Here is a 17,763-nt window from a genome sequence, read left to right on the forward strand (position 1 = left end):
CTCCAAAACAACAGAATATACCTTCTTCTCATTGCCACATGGCACATACTCCAAAATCAATCACATAATTGGAAGTAAGACACTCCTCAGCAAATGAAAAAGAACTGAAATCATAACAAACAATCTCTCAAATTAGAAATCAAGACAAAGAAATTCACTCAAAACCATACAATTACATGGAAATCGAATAATCTCCTCTTGAATGACTTTGAGGTAAATAATAAAGTTAAGGCAGAAATCAAGAAATTCTTTGAAACTAATGAGGAAAAACATACCAAAATCTCTGGGACACAGCTACGTCAGTGTTGACTGGGAAACTTCTAGCACTAAATGCCTGAATCAAAAATTTAGAAAGATTTCAATTTAACAACCTAACATCATAAATAAAAGAACTAGAGAACCAAGAGCAAACAAATTCCAAAGCTAGCAGATGTCAAGAAATAACCAAAATCAGAGCTGAACTGAAGGAGATTGAAACATGAAAAACTGTTAAAAAGATCAACAATTCAGGATCTGTTTTTCTGAAAAAATTAAAAAAATAGACTGATAGCTAGACTAATAATGAAGAAATGAGAGACAATTCAAATAAACACAATCAGAAACTACAAGGGGTCATTACTACTGACCCCACAGAGATAGAAATAACCATCAGCGAATATGAAAAACACCTGTATGCACATAAACTAGAAACTATAGGAGAAATGGATAAATTCCTGGGCATCTACACCCTCCCAAGACTGAGCCAGAAAGAAATTAAATCCCTGAACAGACCAATAATAAGCTCTGAAATTGAGCCAGTAATAGTTTACCAAAAAGCCCAGGACCACATGGATTCACAACTGAGTTCTACCAGATATACAAAGAAAAGCTGGTACCGTACCTACTGGAACTGTTACACAAAATTGAAGAGGATGGACTCCTCCCCAACTCATTCTATGAGACCAGCACCATCTTGATACCAAAACCTGGCAGAGACACAACAACAAAAATTCGGGTGAATATCCTTGATAAATATTGATGCCAAAATGGTCAACAAAATATTTGCAAACCAAATCCAGCAGCACATCAAAAAGCTAATCCACCACAATCAAGTAGACTTTATCCCTAGGATGCAAGGTTGTTTCAACATACACAAATTAATAAATATGACTCATCACATAAACAGAACTGAAGACAAAGACTCCATGATTATCTCAATAGTTGCAGAAAAGACTTTTGATAAAATTAAACACACTTCCTGTTAACAACTCTGAATAAATGTAGCATTGAAGGAACATACCTCAAAATAATAAGAGCCATCTATGACAAGCCCACAGCCACCATTGAATGGGCAAAAGCTGGAAGCATTCCCCTTGAAAACCGGCAGAAGACAAGGATGCCCCCTTCACCACTCTTAATCAACATAGTATTGGAATTCCTGGCCAGGGCAATCAGGCAAGAGAAACAAATAAAGGGAATCCAAATAGGAAAAGGGGAAGTCAAACTATCCCTGTTTACAGGTGACATGATCCTGTACCTAGAAAACCCCATTGTCTTGGCCCAAAGGATTCTTAAGCTGATAAAGAACTTTAGCAAAGTCTTAAGATACAAAATCAATGTGCAAAAATTACTAACACTCCTATAAACCAATAACAGTCCAAGTGAGAGCCAAATCAGGAACATAATTCCATTCACAATTGTCACACAAGCACAAAAATACCTAGGAATACAGCTAACTAGGGAGAAGAAAGATCTCTACAAGGAGAACTACAAAACACTGCTGAAAGAAATTAGGACACAAACAAATGGAAAAATATTACATGCACATGGCTAGGAAGGATCAATATCGTTAAAATGGCCATACTGCCCAAAGCAATTTATAGATTCAAAGTTATTCCTATTCAGCTACCAATGATATTCTTAACAGAACTAGAAGAAACTATTTTAAAATTCACAGAACAACAACAAAATAAATAAAGACTGAATAGCCAAGGCAATTCTAAAAAATAGAACAGAGCTGGAAGTATCACGCTACCCAACTTCAAACTATACTACAAGCCTACAGTAACCAAAACAACATGCTACTGGTACAAAACCAGACATATAGACCAATGGAACAGGTTAGATAACCCAGAAATAAGGCTGCATACCTACAGCTCTCTGATCTTTGACAAACCTGATAAACATAAGCAATGGGAAAAGGACTCCCTATTTAATCAGTGGTGCTGGGATAGCTGGCTAGCCATATGCAGAAGATTGAAACTATACTCTTTCCTAATACCATATACAAAAATTAGCTCAAGATGGATTAAAGACTTAAATGTAAAACCCAAAACTATAACTACCCTGGAAGACAATCTAGGCAATACTATTCTGGACAAAGGAATGGGCGAAGATTTCATGACAAAGATGCTGAAAGCAATTGCAACCAAAGAAAAAATTGACAAATGGCATCTAATTAAACTAAATAACTTTTGCACAACAAAAGAAACCAGCAATAGAGTAAACAGACAACATAGAGAATGGGAGCAAATTTTTGTAAGCTATCCATCTGACAAAGGTCTAATATATAATATCTATAAGGAACTTAAACAAATTTATAAGAACAAAACAAGCAACCCCATTAAAAAATGGGCAAAGAACATGAACAGACACATCTCAAAAGAAGGCATACATATGGCTAACAATCATATGAAACTTTTTTCGTATCACTGATCATTAGAGAAATGCAAATCAAAACCACAATGACATATCATCTCACACCAGTCAGAATGGCTATTAAAAAGTCAAAACATAACAGATGTGGGTGAACTTGTGGAGAAAATGGAATGCTCTTATACTGTTGGTGGGAGTGCAAATTAGTTCATCCATTGTGAAACGCAGTGTGACAATTCCTCTAAGATCTAAAAACAGAAATACCAACAGCTATTATTAAATAGTCAAAAATTAACAGATGCTGGTGAAATGTGGAGAAAAAGGAACACTTTTACACTGTTGGTGGGAGTGTATATTTATCCTTCCATTGTGGAAGGCAGTGTGATGATTCCTCAAAGACCAGAAATACCACTGTACCCAGCAATCTCAATACTCAATATATACCCAAAGCAATATAAGTAGTTTTATCATAAAGACGCATGCACATGTATGTTCATTGCAGCACTATTCATAATAGCAAAGACATAGAATCAACCTAAATGCCCATCAAGAGTAGACTGGATAAAGAAAATGTGGTACATATACACCATGGCATACTATGCACCCTTAAAAGAGAATGAGATCATTTCCTTTGCAGCAACATGAATGGAGCTGGATGCCATTATCCTTAGCACACTAACACTGGAACAGAAAACCAAATACCACATATTCTCACTTATAGGTAGGAGCTAAATGATGAGAACACATGGATACATAGAGGGGAACAGCAGACACTGGAGTCTATCAGAGGTGGGGTGAAGGGTGGGGGCAGGAAGAGAATCAAGAAAAAGGTCCTCTAATGGGTATTAGGCTTAATACCTGGGTGATGAAATAATCTGTACAATAAACCCCTATGACACAAGTTTACCTATATAAAAAATCTGCACATGTACCCCTTAACTTAAAAGTTAAATTTAACATTAAAAAATACAAAAAATCAATAAAATAAAAAGTTGTTTTTTTGAAAAGATAAAAACATTGACAAACATTTTAGCAAGACTAAGAAATAAAGAGAAGATCTAAATAAGTAAAATCAGAGATGAAAAAGACATCATTACAGCTGATACTACAGACATTCAAAGGATCATTAGAGACTACTATGAGCAATTCTAGGCCAATAATTTGGAAAACCTAGAATAAAAGGAGAAATTCCTAGATATATTTAACTTATCAAGATTGAACTGTGAAGAAATCCGAAACTTGAACAAACAACAAGTAATGAGATTGAAGCTGTAATAAAATTTCTCCGAGCAAAGGAAAACCAGGGACCTGATGGCTTCATTCCTGAAGTTTACCAAATATTTAACAAGAGCTAATACCAAACTATTCCAAGAAATAGAGAAGGAGGGAACACTTCCAAACTCATTCTGTGAAGTGAGTATTACCCTGATAACATAACCAGAGATTGTATTAGTCTGTTTTCACACTGCTATAAAGAACTACCTGAGACTGGGTAATTGATGAAGAAAAGAGGTTTCACTGACTCACAGTTCAGCAGGCTTAATAGGAAGCATGACTGGGAGGCCTCAGGAAACATACAATAACGGTGGAAGGTGACGGGGAAGCGAGCATGTCTTACCATGGTGTCCAAAGAGTGAGAGAGAGAACAAAGAGGGAAATGCCACACACTTTCAAACAACCATCTTTCCTGACAACTCACTCACTATCACAAGAACAGCAAGGGAGAAGTCTGCCTCATGATTCAATCACCTCCCATCAGGCCCCGCCCCTGACGTGAGAATTACAGTTTGAGATGATATTTGGATGGGGACACAGAGCCAAACTATATCACACATCAAAAAAGACAAAATAATAGGCCAATATCCCTTATAACATTGGTGTAAAAATCTTCAACAAAAGCCTAGTAAACTGAATTCAACAACAATTAGACAATTATTCTTTATAACCAAATGGGATTTATCTAAGTAACAAAAAGACGGTTCAACATATGCAAATTAATCAATGTGCTATATGGTATCAGCAGACTATCATTCAAAGACAAAAGTAAAATAAATATCTTTTCAGATTAATAATGACTAAGGGAGTTTACCAGTGACAAACCCTTAAAAAAGGAACTTTGGAAGATGTACTTCAGGAAGTAGGAAAATTGTCTCTGAAGGACAGCTTAAAAGGAAAGAAGAAATAATGAGCAAAAAAGATTAATTTTTAAACCATCATCTAAAAGAATAATAACATTTAAGGCATTTAATATAGAGAGTAAAAAAACTAGCAACAATAATACATAAGGTAAAAGGGAGAATTAGACCAGGAATTCTTCCTTGTGAGGAAACTAAAGATGCCTATTAACTTTAAATTAACAAATTAACTATAAATATATGTTGAAACTTCAAAGTAACCACTTAAAAAATAGAAATTATGTGTACTTCCAAATATGTGAAGGGAAAAGATAATTAAAAATGATGGTGAATAAACAGATAAAAAGGTATTATAAGTAATTCCAAATATATAATTTGCATACATGTAAATAGATTAAATTCACTGATTACAAGAGAATATTATATAAAAACCAAAAATAAAACTAGCTATCTGCTATTCATAACAGATGCCTTTCAAACAAAATCGTGGAAAAAAAAATATAAAGGGTTGGAAAACTATTAAATACCAGGCAATAGTAATAAATGGGAAATTTATTATTAAATTATTGATGTTTTATTGATGTTCCTTTCCTCTTGTTTAGTCCTCAATGGCCACAGAGAGCCAATATGATAGTTTAATTTGATATACAGTTCTAGACTAGCAGTTAAATTTTTTTTGTCATTATTTCAAAAGTATTATTCTCCCATCTTGTGGTTCCATTATCACTTTTAAGATGTCTACCGGCAATCTAATTGCTATATCTCTTCAGGTATTCAGACTTTTTATCTCCAATCCTTCAGTGCTTCTGAGGTTTCTCTTTGAATTGGATATTTTTTAATTGCTAGTATGTGTACACACATAGATTTTAAAAAATATTCTCAGAATTCATTTAAATATTCCTGTATTTAGCCAGCTCTGGAAAATTCTTAGTCATTATCCCTCTGGATATTATTTCTCACATATCACCTCCTTCTGTGACACTTTTATTTATTGGCTCTTTTTTTTTTTTTTTTTTTTTTTTGAGACGGAGTTTCGCTCTTGTTGCCCAGGCTGGAATGTAATGGAGAGATCTCAGCTCACTCCAACCTCTGCCTCCTGGAATTCAGGCGATTCTCCTGCCTCAGCCTTCCTGAGTAGCTGGGATTACAGGCATGCACCACCATGCCTGGCTAATGTTGTATTTTTAGTAGAGACGGGGTTTCTCCATCTTGGTCAGGCTGGTCTCAAACTTTAGACCTCAGATGATCCTCCCGCCTCAGCCTCCCAAAGTGCTGAGATTACAGGCTGTGATTCTCTGTCTCTTAACTTTTTTTTCATTTTATACATCTTTATTTCTCTGTTGGGCAATTTCTTCTCATTAGGTCAAGTTTTTAAATTCTATCTTCAATCATATCTATCCTATTATTTAACCTGTGTTGAGTTTTTAATTATAAAAATTACATTTTTACTTTTAGAATTTTGATTTTATTCTGTATAAAACCTCTATCCCTTTGTCATGTTGTCCTGTTCTTATAGTTTCTATTTTTTCCTTTATCCATCTGAACATTTTAAAATACACACACTTATCTCGAACTCTCTCTTAAATGATCTTATTACTTCAGGATGAAAGGTCTTCCATTCCACCACTTAAATAATAGAAATTATGTATACATCCAAATACATGAAGAGGAAAAATAATTTTAAAAAATCATGATGAATAAAAAATAAAAAGGTAGTATAAGTGACATGGTTTGGATTGTGTCTCCACCCAAATCTCATGTCGAATTGTAATCCCCAATGTGGGAGAAGGGGCCTGGTGAGAGGTGACTGGATCATGTGGGCAGATTTCCCCATTGTTGTTCTCGTGATAGTGAGTGAGTTCTCATGAGACCTGGTTGTTTAAACGTGTGTAGCACAATCCCCTGCTCTCTCTTCCTCCTGCTCTGGCCATGCGAAGATGTGCCTTCTTCCTCTTCCACCATGATTGCAAGTTTCCTGAGACCTCCCCAGCCATGCTTCCTGTACAGCCTGTGAAATTACAAACCAATTAAACCTCTTTTCTATATAAATTACCCAGTCTTGGGTAGTTCTTTATAGCAGTGTAAGAATAGACTAGATAGACTAGTACAGAAAACTGGTACCAGGAATTGGGACATTACTATTAAGATACCTGAAAATGTGCAAGCAGCTTTGGAACTGGGTAACAGGCAAAGGTTGGAATAGTTTGGAGGGCACAGAAGACAGGAAGATGAGGGAAAGTTAAGAACTTCCTAGAGACTTGTCAAATTGTAGTAACCAAAATGCTGATAGTGATACGGACAATGAAGTCCAGGTTGAGGTGGTCTCAGATGGAGATGAGAAAATTATTGGGAACTGGAGCAATGGTCACCTTTGTTATGCATTAGCAAAGACTGGGGCAGGGGAGCAGCTCTCTGCCCCTACCAGCCATCTCATCTGCTCAGCCCCTGGTCCTCTGCACCCCAGCTCCACACCTTAGGCATACACCCAACTCCGCACTCCAGAGCTATAGCCCCAGCCTTTCGCCCCTTGGCCATGCCTCCAGTCCACATCAGGCCCTTGTGACCAGGTCCCAGAAACCTAGCCTGTGGTTCAAGGAGCTAGGGTTGCCCAGCAAGAATCGGTGGCCTTCTCCAAGGACTGGAGCTACCAAGGGAGCCCAGGAGCCCTGTGCTGTCTGGAAACCCTCAAAGAGGCATTGTGATGGTTCTGCCTTCCAATATGAGTACGAGCCACCATGCATGTCCCTCTGTGCTCAGATCCAAGCTATAAGGCTCCCTCCCTAGCTCATGGCCTGTGCCTTTCATTTTCTGATGGAGCCACAGTCCAAGTCTGAGCCAACTCTGATGTGAGAGGCCATGCAGGACATTGGAGGATGTGTGCACACAGGATCGTGCCTGAGAGCGGACAGATATTACTCCACACTCTGCCTCCTTTGAATTTGTAAATAAAATAATCTCATGCAGCAAAGAAAAAAAAAAGTTGGAATTCCACTTGTCCAAGATAACTTTTTTTTTGCTTAAGCCTCTCAGAAGATAAACTTTTAAGAAATTCCCTTAGCTTAGTAAGTATAATTTCTCTAGTCTCTTTTTACTCACAAAAAAGGCCTTCTGGGCCAGGCACGGTGGCTTACGCCTGTAATCCCAGCACTGTGGGAGGCCTAGGCGTGACGATCACGAGGTCAGGAGATTGAGACCATCCTGGCTAACAAGGTGAAACCCTGTCTCTACTAAAAATACAAAAAATTAGCCGGGAATAGTGGCAGCCACCTGTAGTCCCAGTTACTCAGGAGGCTGAGGCAGGAGAATGGCGTGAACCCAGGAGGCGGAGCTTGCAGGGAGCCGAATTGGGGCCACTGCACTCCAGCCTGGGTGACACAGCGAGACTCTGTCTCAAAAAAAAAAAAAAAAAGGTCTTCTAGGCTCCTAGCTCAGTTTTTAGAAAGAATTATTTTCTTTCCCAGGCTTAAAGCCCTGTCTCCCAGCCTGTAAGACTAATCACTTGTCCTGATTATCCAGTGAGCCCAATGGCTTCAGCCTCTCAGTTTATCATTTGTATTAGTTTGCTAGTGTTGCCATAACAAAGTGCCACAGACTAGGTGGCTTAAAAAGCAAAAAAAATTATTATCTCACAATTCTAGAGGTTAGAAGCCTGAGATCAAGCTATTGGTAAAATTAGTTTCTTATGTGGGGTGAGGAAGAACCTTTTCAATGCCTCCCCGCTAGCTTCTGGTCCTTTGTTAGCAATCTCTGGTGTTCCATGGTGTGTAGAAGCATAATCCCTGCCTTCATCTTCACATGGTATTCTCCTGCACATGTATGCCTTTGTCCAAATTTCCCCCTCTTAAAAAGATATCAGTCCTATTGAAGTAGGGTCTCACCTTGCTCCATGATGACCTTATCCTAACTACTAATTACATTGCAATAGACCTATTTCCAAATCAGGCCACATTCTGAGGCACTGAGAGTTAAGACTTCAGTGTGTGAGTTTCGTAGGGACACAATTTGACTCCTAACCCCACTCTTCATGTTTCCTCTTTATTTGTAGCACCTGCAAATTTCTCTTAATTTATAACTCAGCAATTTAATTTTCTTTGTACTATTTTATTCTGCATAGATATCTGTTTGAAGTGAGGAGGCAATGTCCTGTATCAGCATGATCCACTTAATTAGCTGGAATTTTGTTCTTTCATGATTTAAATGGTAAACCAAAATCATCAACTAATATTTTAAAATAAATAAGGACATGAAAGAAGGCATAAAAAATAAAGCCAACTTTTCTGTCAATAAAGAAAAGTTAGATTTGGGAAATAACTGGAGAACTTCTAGAAATGCAATATACAATCACTGGAGATACAGAGCTCAGTGGATAGGTGTGATGTTTAATTTTATGTGTCACTGGGCTTATCATGGGGAGGGGGGAGGGGGGAGGGATTGCACTGGGGAGTTATACCTGATATAAATGATGAATTGATGGGTGCTGACGAGTTGATGGGTGCAGCACACCAACATTGCACAAGTATACATATGTAAGAAACCTGCACGTTATGCACATGTACCCTAGAACTTAAAGTATAATAAAAAAAAAAAAAAAAAAAATTTATGTGTCATACTGACTGGGCTAAGGGCTACTCAGATAGCTAGTAAAACATTATTTCTGGGTGTGTCTCTAAAGCTGTTCCCAGAAGAGATTAGCATTTGAATCAGTAGACTGAGTAAAGATAACCTTTATCAATTTGGATGAGCATCATCCAATCCATTGGGGCTCCAAATAGAACAGAAAAGTGGAGGAAGGAAAAATTTAATCTTTGTTTGAGTGGGGACATCCATCTTCTCCTGCTGTAGGACATTGGTACTCTTGGTTTTTGAGCCTTTGGATTTGGAATGTTACTTACACCATTGGCTCCTATACCAATTCTCAGGCTAGTAAACCTCAACTGACTTACACTGCTGGCTTTTCTGGTTTCCCAGCTTGAAGATGTCAGATCATGAGACTTCTCAGGCTCCATCATTAAGTGAGCAATTTCTAGAATAAATATCTATATCGATATCAATCTATCTCTTGTTGGTTCTGTTTCTCTGTTATGAGCCCTGACTAATACAATAAGTTATGCTGTATGTTAGACACAGTTGAAGAAAGAATTAGTGAGATGGAAGGTCTGAGGAGATAAAATGAATGCAGCACAGAGGAAAAAAAATAAAAGTAGAAAGGAGGGGTTAAAAAAAACATGGAAAGTAAATTGAAGACATCTAACGTTTGTTTCATGAGGAGTTCCAGGATAGGATAGGGAGGAGTAGGGAGGAATGACAGTTGCCATATTTAAAGAAACAGTGGCAGAGAATTTTCTAGATTTGAGAAAGGCATTGATTTGGAAACATACTCACCATGGTTAATCCCTAATTATTAAAGAGTTGATGCAGTTGGGTTTTGCTTCTCCTTACATTCTGGGGAAAGAAACTCTAAGAAGATCCTTAATTTTGTATTGGTATTTTATTGGGAAGATATTTTGTTGGTAAAGAGGTTGAAACTACTAGCTATTAGATAAAAAGACTTTTCTGAGGATTTCCCACATTTTCCCCATTTCCAGGTCACATTACTTTAAAATAATATAAATTATGTACTTTTAGTTATCAGATAATACATTATCAAAGTAGCATTTATTTCATTTGTGAAATAGAACAGGTTAATAAATTAAAAGATATTTTAAATTAAATCTTCTCATCAAAGAATATTTAGAAAATGTTTGGGCTGAAGCTATGCTCATACATAGAGTATGTTTCATAATACTTAACTGCTGTGTGGTTCTTGTTCTGAAAATAATACTTGTTTTGAAATTTAAATAACAAACAATATTATATTTTTTTTTGCTTAAGGTTACATTTTGTCATATTTGGCTGCAAAGCATATGGTAGAATCAGTACAGTGTCTAGCCAATGGAAATATGAACAGGACCACACAAAATGGTTCCACCGTGTCATTTTGTTCAATGTGGCCTCATGAAAACAAACTCTTCTCACCACAAAAACTTTCTTGTTGTTCCCGCTCTTTAAAATGATCACTTCTAACTTCATTTCCAGCACCTTTTCCCCTTTCTAACTGTTGTCTACTTTAAGTGACTTGAAGATTTGTTTATTTTGCTTAGAAATTCTTCATTCTTTATTTTTTTACCACATTTCTAACTATAAAATGCATATTATTAAAACATTTTCAGCCTTTGGGATAGTTTGATGTTGGTAATGTAAGAGTTTTGGCTCGTTCATTTAGAGTTTTGTGGTATTTGTATTTTTGGTACATTGGATATTTTTCTATGTGTTTTAACTTTTAGAGATTTTCTTTTAACATATAATTGAGAACTGACTTAATTTCTAAAACATTCAATGTAATCTTTATTTAGCTTTCTTTTTTAACCTGTTTATCAGACAGTGTATTTGTAAGGCATTAAAAAAAATGCAAGTATCTTAGATACCCAAGACACAGAACCTACCTTCAAAAAAGGCATGAATTATTTTCAGGTCTTCTAAATAAGTGAGAGACAGAGCAATAACTAAATGATACTGTATAAGCAGAAGACAAAGACATGGACAATCATAATAGTCTATTTACAATCATTTAAATCTATACATTCTGAAGGGTAATACCCTAAAATGGAACATAATATTCTAATAAAGATTTAGGACAGAATGTGGTTGAAGGGAAACTTTAGATGCTAATAGTATTTATTTTAATAAATTCCTGTATCACATAATTTGTTAATTTTTTTCTCAATCTCAGCACAGTTGAAACTTTGAACAAGGTAATTTTTTTTTCGTGACTAGCCTTTGCTGTGTGTGGGATGTTCAGCAATATCTCTGTCTTCTAACCAGTAGATGCTGATAGCATCCTCCCAATTGTGACTATCAAAAATGTCTCCAGACACTGCCAAATATGCCCTGTGGGCCAAAATAACCCTTGACTGAAAACCACCAGGTTAGGGTATTATGTTGCTAAATCATTCAGCTTCTGGTCAAATGTAGTCTTGCCACTTAGTTCCCAGTTGTTTCACAAGAGAAACATTTGAATGATTTATTTTGGTTTCTAAATGTACATATTTTTGATCTCTGTTTTAATCTCATTTTATAGAAAATGTAGCTATTTTATCAAAGTCATTTGGAATTCATTATGTCTTACAGAACACAAGCAGATACTTAACATACATACACAGTAAACTTCATATTTTAATTACTTTATTCTGAACACTAGTAAAGATTTAAAATGTGATGTGATCGAGGGTTAATCCTTGTGAATCAGCTTGTCCCAAAACTTGCTTTTCTAAATGTCTTTAACATTGTTTTGTGAGATACTGAAAAACCTTATTGAAATTAAGGGAGATTACTTTTCTACTTACCCCTATCTCTTTTGTAGAAGCAAATTAATTTTGTCTCTCAAAATGTCTTCTTCTCACAGTCACATTGGTTGCTTGTTAGTGATTAAGTAGAACAATTCTTGAATTACACAGGACAGCAGTGTGTAGTCTCTGCTGTTCTGTGAAAATGGAGTATGCTGAGAATGATCCAGAAATCAGTCTACTACTCCATAACTCAGGTAAGGAAGAGTATGCATGGAACATAGGAGATCCATTAGGGCATCTCTAAGTGTTACCATGCCCTGTGATTAAGGTCAATGGGAAACTACAATGGCCCAATTCAGGCAGGTCTGCAAATGGTCAAGACCCTTCAGGAATGAAGGTTTGGGTCACTCCACCAGGAAAAACCCATGATCTGCTGAGGTGCTTGCTGAAGGCAAAGGGAATACAGAATGGGTAGTAGAAGAAGGTAGTGATTAATACCAGCTACGATCACGTGACCAGCTGCAGAAACAAGGACTGTAACTGTCATAAGTATTTCCCCCTTCTTTTGTTAAAAACTTGTTTGTGCATGTATACACTTGTACTAAGAAAATATCTTCATTTTATTTCCTTTTCCTTTATCATGTAACATAAGATTTATTGACTTCATGTCAGCATTTAAGTATAGTTGACTTTATGTAATAGTATTTGGGTTGGGGATTAGTGTGTTTCTGGTTGTACGAAGGATACTTGAATTATGTAAGGTATAATTATGACCTCATTATTGCCTTCATTTGAAAATTATAATCTCCGGAGATGTGTATGGGTTCACATTGACTAGGGGTGGACTTGTGATGGTTAATACTGAGTTTCAACTTTATTGGATTGAAGGATGCAAAGTCTTGATCCTGGGTGTGTCTGTGAGGTTGCTGTCAAAGGAGATTGATGTTTGAGTCAGTGGGCTGGTGAAGGCAGACCTACACTTAATCTGGTAGGCATAATCTAATCAGCTTCCAGCAAATATAAAGTGGGCAGAAAAACATGAAAAGACAAGCCTGGCCTAGCCTCCCAGCTTACATCTTTCTCCCATGTTGGATGCTTCTTGCCCTCAAACATCAGACTCCAATTTCTTCAGTTTTGGGGATTGGACTGGCTCTCTTTGCTTCTCAAGCTTGCAGGCAGCCTATTGTGGGACCTTGTGATCATGTAAGTTAATACTTAGTAAACTCCCATTTGCATATCTATCTATCTATCTCTATCCTATTAGTTCTGTCCCTCTAGGGAACCCTGACTAGTACACCAAGATTTATCTGAATATAGTTAGTGTTCATTAACTATATAAATAGTGAGCTAATAAGTAGCTCATGACTATTTATTTTTCCCCCCAAATTTCTACTGGTAATGGGAATATCTACATATCCCACATCATTTTTTGAGTGAACATTTCTTAATGGAGACAAAGATAGTTTTTATAAATGGAATACATAGTAAAAGAGCTGCTGCCTCATATAATCAACTTCCAAGTCAGCATTTATTTATTCTCATATTTCCTTATGCTTTCAAATATAACATTGTACATTTTGTATCAATATTTTAGATTAAGTCATATCAAGTAAAAAACAAGGCAACTACTATTTAATCACTGTTTAATCCCCAAGGAAATTAATGACCTCTCCCTTTTTATTGCAATAGCTACTCTCTCCTTTCTTCCCAGGTCTTTTTTTTTTCCCTCATTTAGTATTTTCTAGTTGGTTATTCTTTTTCTCTGGCTTTAGAACTCCTGTCTTCAGCCTGTCATATTTCATTTCATTATACACTGAATTAGACCATGCTTGTTCTCTGGGAGGATAAATAATCAAATAACAGGATTTAAATACGTCTCATGTCTATTTGTAGATGGGCAGAATCTTTTTTTTACTAGTTTGTTTGAAGTTGAGAACAAAGACTACTCTTGCTTACCTTTATTTAGTAGTTTAAAAAAATTAACTCATGATGTTGATCCCTACCTCAAAGTAAGAAGCAATTATTATTGAACATTTTGCAAAAAAAGTGGTAAAAATAAGCAGTAGACTTGCAGAAGGTCTGTAGTAAATCAAGGAACCTATCAATAATTAAGCATGATGCATTTAATTGTCTCTGAGTATAGTTCATCCATAGTATATAAAAATATCTGAAATCTACTCTCTCAAGTGACCCTTCTTATCGCTGATAAAACCGTGATACATTCTTTTACATTTCAATGGTAATATAGTTAACATTTCTAGAGTTTGCATTGGGAAGATGCCATTTGCCTTCATAAAGAACCTCTGCTTAATATGAATATGTACTATAGAGCCTCTCTTGGGAAGAATTGGTTCATACCACTAGTCATCAATATTTACGGTAAGCTGAGAAAAGAAGTGGTATGGGTCTGGGTTTGTGGCAGGCACAATTATAGCTCCCAAAGATGTCCATGTCCTAATCCCTGGAACCTGTGAATATGTTGTTGCATGACAAAGGGGAATTAAGGTAGAAGATAGAGTTAAGATTTGCAGTCATCTGACTTTAAAATGGGGAAATTATTCCAGGTTATCTGGGTGGATCCAATGTAATCACAAGAGTCCTTAAAAGTGGAAGTGGGAGGACATGAGCTAAGAAATTCTGGCAGCCTGCAGGAGCTGAAAAAGGCAAGAAAATGGAGGCTCCTTAGAGCCTCCACAAAGGAATGCAGCCTGTTGACACACTGACTTTAGCTTAGTGAGATTCATTTCAGATGTCTGACCTCCACAACTACAAGATAATAAATCAGTGTTGTTTTAAGCTACCTAATTTGTGGCAATTTATTATAGCAGCAGTAGGAAACTAATAGAAGATTATAGAGAGGGAGTTGGGGTGAGATGGATGATTCATTCCTGTGGATTTAGTCATTGCACCCATTCTATTGTAATTAAAAATAAAAAGCATATAAGAAGAATTACCACATTAGGATATCAAAGAAAATCTAACTAGATATGTATATTCTTTGGTAATGGCAAAGTCAGAAATGATGTGAACTAAATGTACCCAAATTAAGGACATACATTTTGCCTAAATTCAATCACTGATTGCCAATTATTTACTGATATTTCTACAGTCAGTTTTTATTTTTCTGTTCTTTCCACAGAAAGGAAAACATGGCGGTACTCTAATCTATTGACAGCTGACTTTTGATAATGCTATTGCAATCACTGGGTAAATCATTACACACCAGGGTACACTATACATTCAATATTTCCTGTTTAGACTTTTGTTGTCCTGAAGTTTTCTTATTTTTTGTAAAAATGCTGCCTTCTAGGATTCTGGTTTAGTAGGAAATGTTAGTGTTATTTACTATAGGATCACAAAGAATGAGACACATGGAAAGTCTTGAAGTCCTGTATCACTTCAGTGGAGTTGGGTATAGAAACTGACATAGACATTTATAATATCCTGTGTCACTTTCTTCAGCTGACCCATCAATATCGCTAACATTCATTCCACCAAAAATATGTGCAATCCATGATGTCCTAACAAAATGGGAACTTTAAGTTATGTGGGGCATATTTATTTCCCCACGGTGTTCTATTGGCTCTGGACTTGACAGTACAAGGACATGTTCTGAAATGCAAACAATGATTAATTTCTGTACTTGCATGTTTATAAAAATAAACGTTATTTTTTAAGCCATGTTACTTCATTTTCATTGTAGAAAATTAACCTGGGTTCATGGTGGGTATGGTTAATCAGTTGAAAAATTGGTCTTCATTTTTATTCCTCCCTGTAATAATGTCCCTTGCAATGTAATTTTATAACACCTTATAGAATAGGTAGAGTCTATTTTTTAGCCCCCTGAATGTGGGAAGGCCTTGTGATTTGCTTTGGTCAAAAGAACTAGGCAGTAGCACCAATTCTCTTGTTAGTCCTCAAGAGGCTTTGTGTATTTCCATTCTCCTTCAGGCATCCACTTCCACCATGATAATAAATCTGGGCAACTTGCTAGAAGATCACAGATCACATGGAACTGAGCCAAAATGTTCTAACTTCTGAGAGCCAACACCCAGAAGCAGATCTAACTACTTGACCTATGTCTCACCACAGATGTATGAGGGAACACAGACACGACCTGAAGAACTGCCCAGCTGGGTTCAGTCTAAATTGTTGACCCCTAAAATTTTGAGGTAAATAATGTTGTTTTAAACCATAACATTTGTGGTGGTTTGTTATACAGCAAAGGCTAACTGATGCAATAGATTTTATGGAGGTCTGTGAACTCTCTGAAATTATTTGTAAAATGTGGTGTGTATGTATGTTTTTCTGGGAATAACTTTTAGCTTTTAGCTTTAACTTTTCTGTGGTACAGAAAAGTTTTACAAATCATTGCCTTATTTGTTTAGTGATAGGGTTAATCACATGCCAGGTATCATACCCATTCACTTATTGAATGAAGCTACTCAGATTCTGATGAAGATGAGTTTTTGTTAGAGTGAGAGTTAAAAATTTTCTTTCCTGGGCCGGGCGCGGTGGCTCACACCTGTAATACCAGCACTTTGGGAGGCCGAGGCAGGTGGATCATGAGGTCAGGAGATCGAGACCATCTTGGCTAACACGGTGAAACCCTGTCTCTACTAAAAATACAAAAAAAAAATTACCTGAGCGTGGTGCTGGGCGCCTGCAGTCCCAGCTACTCAGGAGACTGAGGCAGGAGAATGGTGTGAACCCGGGAGGCAGAGCTTGCAGTGAGTCAAGATCATGCCACTGCACTCCAGCCTGGGTGACAGAGCAAGACTCTATCTCAAAAAAAAAAAAAATTTCTTTCCTGTGTGTATCTGTGCTCGCCAATGTGTTCTTCGGTCAATTAATTTGGAAATCTTTGGATTATCTTTTCTAGATAATAAGCTAACATACCTTGATATCACCTAGTACATAGTATTTAAGACTTATGTATGTTGCTTAAAATTAAATGCTAGAGTAGTAGATTAAAGATTAATTTCAAATGCTGATACCCTAATCAGATTGCCACTGCAGATATATGTATGTTCTTTGAAGAATTTGCTCTTAAAATACCTTTACAATTCATGGTTTAGGATGACCTCTTTCAACTCTGCCACTTCCATCCTCACTCTGAGCTGACAGCCTCCCTTTCTCCCTCACAGGGAAAAGGTAATCCACGAGAGGGGGTCTTTCTCAAGTTCTAGATAGAACAGCAATGAACAAAAGCCTGTAACGTATGACCCACCGTTTAGCTTACTAAGCTAACTGAGGTTTTGGCAATTGTTTAATTAACATTGAAAAACCAATTTTTAAAAATTGACTTTCTATTTCTGAGGTTGTAGGGTATATCATCTTCATCTGCTCTCCGTGGTGTCCTTTGGTGACTGATGAGCCAACACACAGGGCCCTGCTTGAATGCGTGGCATTTGCTCTGCTCTTATCCACCACTGTGCTGACTTGAGAGCCATGCATTTTCTCCCGGCTCAGATCTTCTGGCTCATTGTCAGTCAGGTCATGCCAAAGCTGCTAGCCAACAAAAGCATATAGGGAAAATAAATTTGTCATAGGAAAAGTACAGAAAAGTGATCACTTTTGGGCAGGACTACAGTAAGAACACTGTTAGGCTGCATTTCACAAATGTTAAAAACAAAATGCCTTGCCAAATATCTTTAAAAATTTTTTTT

General features: G+C 36.7%; 1 long non-coding RNA gene across 1 annotated transcript; it reads left to right on the top strand.

Moving 5' to 3' along the window:
- Window positions 1-7,293: 7,293 nt before the first annotated feature.
- LOC105522512 lies at window positions 7,294-7,737 on the top strand. Its single transcript, XR_001003456.1, has 2 exons — window positions 7,294-7,634; window positions 7,677-7,737. It is a non-coding gene; the product is annotated as an uncharacterized LOC105522512 (long non-coding RNA).
- Window positions 7,738-17,763: the final 10,026 nt, after the last annotated feature.

This window comes from Colobus angolensis, unplaced genomic scaffold (assembly GCF_000951035.1).
Source record: "Colobus angolensis palliatus isolate OR3802 unplaced genomic scaffold, Cang.pa_1.0 Scaffold111, whole genome shotgun sequence".
Lineage (NCBI taxonomy): Eukaryota > Metazoa > Chordata > Mammalia > Primates > Cercopithecidae > Colobus > Colobus angolensis.